Raw genomic sequence first — 6,669 nt, forward strand, 5'->3', positions numbered from 1 at the left:
CCACTATCTTCACCCCCCCACTCCTAGAATTTGACCCCTCTACACACACACACCTCCAGCTGCAAGTAGGATGGGCTCTGCTTGTGGCCCACCAGGCATCTCCAAATTCTGTGAAAAGGAAAAAAAAAAGAGATACTGAGGAATGTAAATTTCCCCAGGAGCAGATTCCATGGGCCTGATTTACCAAGACTTTTCTCCTGTTTTCTATGAAAAAAAATCTTTAATAAATCCAGCCCTAGGTGAGACTGAGTGCCCAAGGAAGCTGGTTGGGGGTGGGCTCACATATTAAAAGAAAAAGTGCTGGTCCAGGGACCTCGGCTGTTGCAGCAACTTAGTAGATGATGGCATTTAAAAAAAAAACAAAAACCTGCTCCATCCAGTCTGTTTCTTTAGAGTAGTAACTGCTGCTCCTTGCAGGTTCCTCCAGTTAACCCAGTTTACCCCATTTCATCATTTCCAACCAGTGATTGGAGTCGGGAAGACATTGTTTCCACTTCTGAATTGGATGGGGACTGGGGGATAATTCTATTTTTCCATGTGAAGGTGTGAGGCTTTTAGTAAAATGTTCTAGTCAAAGCAACCTCTGTTATTTTGCAGCTCAACCATCTCTGGGCCTGAGTCACCAAACATTTTCTCCCATTCTGTGTCTATAGGAAAAGACCTTGATGAATCAGGCCCTATTATTACGTAATATAAAACATCTGGCAATACAACTATTTCATGGATAAAGATCCATACAATATGACATTGAAAGTTAGTAAGCGAGATTTGACCCTACATCAGCATAGGCAGACTTTGCTGTGGAGCATAACAGAAAGCATGATCTTAGGGTCAGTAAAAAAAACAAAAACTCCCAAAGAAATAGTCCCGAAGAGAATGAGGTGGTGGATTTTCAGGATCATATTTTGGGGAAAGTGAGCAGGAGATTTCATTTTGAAGATGTACTGGTAACAGTAAAGGTTTTTCACCCTCCCTCGTATTTAACACTGAAGGAGAAAGCCCAGCCTGCCCTGCCCCCAGAGCGGAATGACATTCATTAGAATTTCTCAGGCTACAGCAAGAACAGATGGGGCTCTTCTATCACCAGAATGCTCCAATTTAGTAAATCCATGACATCTATCACCTTTGGTTACAGCTGTACTGAGTGGTTGCCTCCATTAGATTTGCAGAAGGCCAGGGCAGGCAATCCCATCAATCTGAGTCCAAGATAACAACATAAAGGTTGTACAGCTTAAACACCCCCCCCCCTACCCAATGACTCTAAACAGGCTGTGTGTCAAGGATAGGGAAGGGGGGGTAAAAGGTTTATTAGAGATCTGTGCCCTAAGTGTAACTTCTTGGCTGGAAGGCCCCCTTATAATATACATTATGTCTTCATTTAACTTTCCCCTGCATGAGCTGGAAATGTGTGCCACTTGAATTTGGATTGTAATACAGGTCAACATGAAATTTGTATAAAAAAAAACAATAAAATAAAAAAACCCCAAACCTTCCAGAGCAGTAAAAATGACAGAGGCCAGTGGCATCTTGGGCTATCAGATTTTTTTGAGGTTTGAGTTTTCCAGGACAAACCTTCTCTTCCAAAGTAGGTGTCGGTGATACCTGTGTATAAGAGTAAAGGCAGTTGTTGACATGACTGTTTTCTTCGTGCTTTTTTTTTTTCATCTTCCAGCTCCATTGGAACTAGGGCTGGGAGCTGCTGGCTTGAGCCTTCATTTGTAACCATTCACAAAAGTTTTCCCGTTTTACATCTCCTCGCCCTTTACTTTAATCCACTCATTCAGGACCAGCGCAAGTGCGGGTGCAAAACCAATTGGGGAGGCGGGGTTAACAACACAGCAGATGCAGGCATCAGAGCAGGCTGTAGCACGGGGGGGGGGGGGGGGGGGGGGGGGGAGCCACTGCTTAACCCGATTATGAGTAAGAAGGATTGGACCTAGTCGAGGGGATCCTACCCCCTACTTAGGACCTGGTTGGGCCACTGTTGGAGATAGGATTCTGGACTCAATGGGCATTGGGTCTGACCCAGCATGGCATTTAAGTTCTGAGTAGCCCAGCTTATCCTTCCCATAGAGCAGACGTGGCACTTGACACCAACAGCACTGTCCCGGGTTGTTATTCATAGGCTGTGATTGGGCCTACAAAGCGTAGGAAGTTGACTTGGTATTAAACACCACTTCTCCTGAGGGCAAGGGAGGAAGATGGGGAGGGTTGACAGAGGCACACGGGGGCAGAAAGGATCAATGGAGGTGGGAAAGGAGCAGAGGGCAGAAGGCTAGGGACTAGGGAAGGAGAAAATAAAAAAGTACAAGCACTCTGAGCATGCTGAAGATCTCACCAGGGACCATAGAGGGAAGGGAGGACAGGAATAAAGTAGATGGGGAAAGGCAAAACCTCACAGGTTTCCATACCCAGGAGGCTCTAGAACAGGGCCTCTCAAACCTGTCCTAAGGACCTCACAGCCAGTCAGGTTTTCAGGATATCCACACTGAATATGCATGAGATAAATTTGTATATACTGAGTCTCCATGGTATGCAAATGAATCTCCTACATATTCAGTGTGGATATCCTGAAAACCCAGTTGGGTGTGGGGTCCCCAGGACAAGTTTGGGAAGCCAAGGAGTAGACTCAGGAGTAATCTTAAGAAATATTTCTTTACAGAGAGGGTGGTTCAACCTCCCAGTGGCAGGGGTGGAGACAGTATCTGAATTCAAAAAGCATGGGATAAATATGGGGGATCTCTAAGGAAGTGATGGAAATTATAATGGTAAATTAATTTGATGGATGGGCAGACTGGATGATCCATACGGTCTTTTCTACCATCATGTTTCTAAGTTTCTAAAAAAAAAAAAAACTGCATCCTAGTTTTGTTTTTTTCTCCAGGTGCAGTCTGTGCTATCCCCTATCCCATAACTGTCTGATTTAGCAATTAATGACCATTTGAAATATTTATAGGCCTTATTATGGCTGGCATTTCAATGAGTTTGCTGGAACTGCCTCCCAGTGGAGATAACCAATAGCAGAACTGAAGGTCCAGGCTAAGCCCAGAAGGTCCCTGGGTGGCTGCAAAGAGGTAAGGGGAAAGTCAGACATCACCAAGAAGTAAATTGAGCTAATCTGATAGCTCTTCTGGTCCTTATCTTCCCCTGTTTCTCTTCCCTATAAGTTTAGTTCTGTTCTGACCGATCAGAGGAGGGGGGAAATCTGGCCACAGTAGCCCAGGTTTCAGCAACTGCATGAAAAGTCCTGATGAAAGCAGGTCACTGCTCCATGAGAAATGGTCCATAGAGGAAACTCTCTCTCTCTCTCTCCCCGGTAATTCATCAGACACAAGACCAGGAGCTGTCTCCTAGATTTACTACGATGTGTTGCAGTAATTCTAACATATACGTGTCATATTTTTAGCTCTCTCTGTCAGACAGGCAATAAATAGTAGCTATAAAAACAGAACTAATTTTTGTTTTTGGAGATCAGTAGAAAAATTTATAGAATCTGTGAAAGTATATACAGCAACTGACATCCACGGCAAGCTGCTGAATTTATGGGCCAGGCACATATGGCACCTCCCTCTTTCCTCCACCACCCATCCCCCCCCCAAGTTGGCCCGTATCTTTTCATATCAAAGTCCTGTGTGATTTAAGTCAGACTCCCTGCTTGCCGAATGAGTTCAGTATTCTGTATCAGTTAACGTTAGCTCAGGTGTGGAGGAAGGAGAGAATTGTTTTTTGCAGAAGTACTGAGGAGTAAAGATGGGTTTTTATTTGAAACAACATAGACAATATCAATAACAATGTCTACATTGATATTTTTTTTTTTTTTAATAAAATGACAGAAACAAAAGCATTTGATTTTGTTTTTTTCTTTTGTCTTTTTTTTTTAAGAGTGCACAAATTCAAAATGGTGCATAGTAAAATTAATTAATGTGCTCTAAAATCAACACAAAGTTTAAAACAAATTCTTCTAAACAAAACTAAAAAAAATTAATAAAAGAAAATTAAAATGAAGCAAAGTATTGTGCCATGTACAGCCCTATTGTGCAGTTTGGGGCTAAGCAGATACTTTTCTTGTTCTTCAAAGGGAGCTTGCGTTCTACTCTGAATATGATTATGAAGGGTAAGGGAAGGTGGGAGTGGGAGTGGGATTTAGTATTTTGACCCTAGACATGAATAACGTTTAGTCCCAGCTCCCTCACTGATATATTTTTTTGGTGGTCAAATATGAGCTATGCAAGCCTACAATCATTTCAGATTTTGTCTGGACCAGTAGGGCTACTAGAGCTTCCAGATTGCAACAAATGAGATGGAAATATATTCTGACTAATGTTTCCTCTAATTTTTTCTATGGGGGTGTGCAGCAGATGAAGCACATCATTTTATACAGTGAGCAGGTGTGGAAGGGATGGCTCCCATGGTGGGCTATTTATCATGAGGTCGGCCATTTTATGGCAGCTAGTGGGATGGGCTCTGTCAGCCACCCAGTGCCTTCTTAGTCTCGTGAGTAACTGGAAGAACAGCCTTTGCAGGCCACCCTGGGCTGTCTCATTGTGGGGATGGGTTGCACCAAACATCCCGACTTCCTCTTCCCTTTACCGGCTGTTTTGTTAGTTGCCCTGTACCAGCACCACAAGCTGGGTTTTTTTGGGTTTTTTTTAATTACAGGTCAATGTGTCCTAGCTCCTGATCATGATACAAGAGCTTGGCAGCGCTGACCCACAAGCTGCGACCTACGGGGCCGATGTAATATAGTATCCTCAGCTGAGCGAACTGTATAACCTGCATTCCGATGTGGAGTGAATGTAATAGCGCTCATCACATGCAAATGCATGTGAATGAGGCTATTACTCATTCACTCCGCATACAAAAAAATAAATGTGCGTCTCAGACGCACATTTATCGCTCAGATATTAACGCCTGCCTGGAGCAGACGTTAATAGCGAGTGCAGGTAAAAGAAGTACAGAAAAGCAGAAAAAACTGCTTTTCTGTACTTCTTTTAAGTACAAAAAAAAATAAATAATAACTCAGGAGACCGCCGAGTTATGAAGACAGACATGGTAAACTTGGCGTCGGTTTTCATAACCAGCCGTCTGCCAGTAATGAAAACGGACGCAGAGTTTATCGGTGGCCATTTTTATTACTGGCAGACGGCCAACCTTGCGAGCGCCATGCACGCATAAGGAAAGTGGGCACTGACTTTTCAGCGCCCACATTCCGCGCTTTATATTGCATCGGCCCCTATGTTTATTAAGATTAAACCACTACTTCTCCAAAATGCTTTAGCAAGACCAGGGGCGGATTGAGGGAAATAGTGGCCCGGGGGATTTTTCTCCTTACTGGCCCATGGGTACCCAATTACATATACAATATTATTTACATATATAATTTACATATATATGTACACACCCCTATATTTCGGCATGGTCCTCCCGTATCAACACAGTACTATTTGCCAAAACTCAAAGAATAACACCCCCCCTTTGAAAAAGAATACCACAAATATTACACCAGAATCTAAAATATCAATACACCTCCTATCAGGAAAACAGAACAGGCCAAGCTACTACAGATCCTTACAGAGAAACTACATGCTAAAAGAATGCTTCATCTCAGTCTTTGCATGCAGAACACAAACTCTCACCAAACACAGAATAAAGCCACATAAAGTATAAATAGAAATGTACAGACAAAATCTAAACTGTAAAACGTATCATGCCAGACTCTATACAGTGCAACAATGGAAAAACAAAAATGTCACTAATCCTCATGAAACAATCAATAAAATCAAGATATATAAATCATGAATCATAATTATAAAATCATACTAATAAAATAATTTCAAAACAGCTGATGAATAGAATATCCAATAATTAAAGACTCAAGCAAATTTTGAAACCTTTACCAAACACCAATAAAATATTTCAAACAGCAGACACATCACATACTACCCAATAATTAAAATGATAGTCAATCAAGAAAAATGAACTTAAAAAGCCACCTTTACTTACCCTCTCCAGCAGTTCTCCTACTCCTTTCCCTTGCAGGCCACACAAGAAGCAGCAGTAGCTGCCCTCACAGACCTCTTCCTTAGGGATCACAACCAGTCTCTTCTCTCTCTCACACACACACACACACACACACACACACACACACACACCCCAGTCATACCCTCAAAACCAATTTCTGTCTCTCACACACCAATCATCTCCCCAACCAGTCTCTCTCTCTCACACACACACAAGCACACACATACCAGTCATCTCCCCGATCAGTCTCACACATATACACGTCACCTCTCTGGCCAGTCTCTCTCAATCACACAATGCTCTCGCTTTCTCTTACTTACACAAAGGCTTTCAATCACCCACATGCTCTCTCTCTCTTTCACTTACACACAAGTTCTCAATCACACACATGTTCTATCTCACAGCCACAAACCAGCCAAAAAATTGCTCCATCTCTCTTGCACACACACATTGACACACAGAAGCACCCTCCCTGTCTCACATACACATTACACTCTCACAGAAGCACCTTGCTTTCAGACTTGCAGCATTTTTTTACTTTTACTAAAAGTGAAAGAGATGATCCCAACCATTAAATAAGAAAACCACATTCCTATCAGAAGGCGAAATGACATCCTTCCTTCAGGTTCTGTCCTCCCAAGGGACAGC

This window comes from Rhinatrema bivittatum, chromosome 4 (assembly GCF_901001135.1).
Source record: "Rhinatrema bivittatum chromosome 4, aRhiBiv1.1, whole genome shotgun sequence".
In the NCBI taxonomy this organism is placed as follows: Eukaryota; Metazoa; Chordata; class Amphibia; order Gymnophiona; family Rhinatrematidae; genus Rhinatrema; species Rhinatrema bivittatum.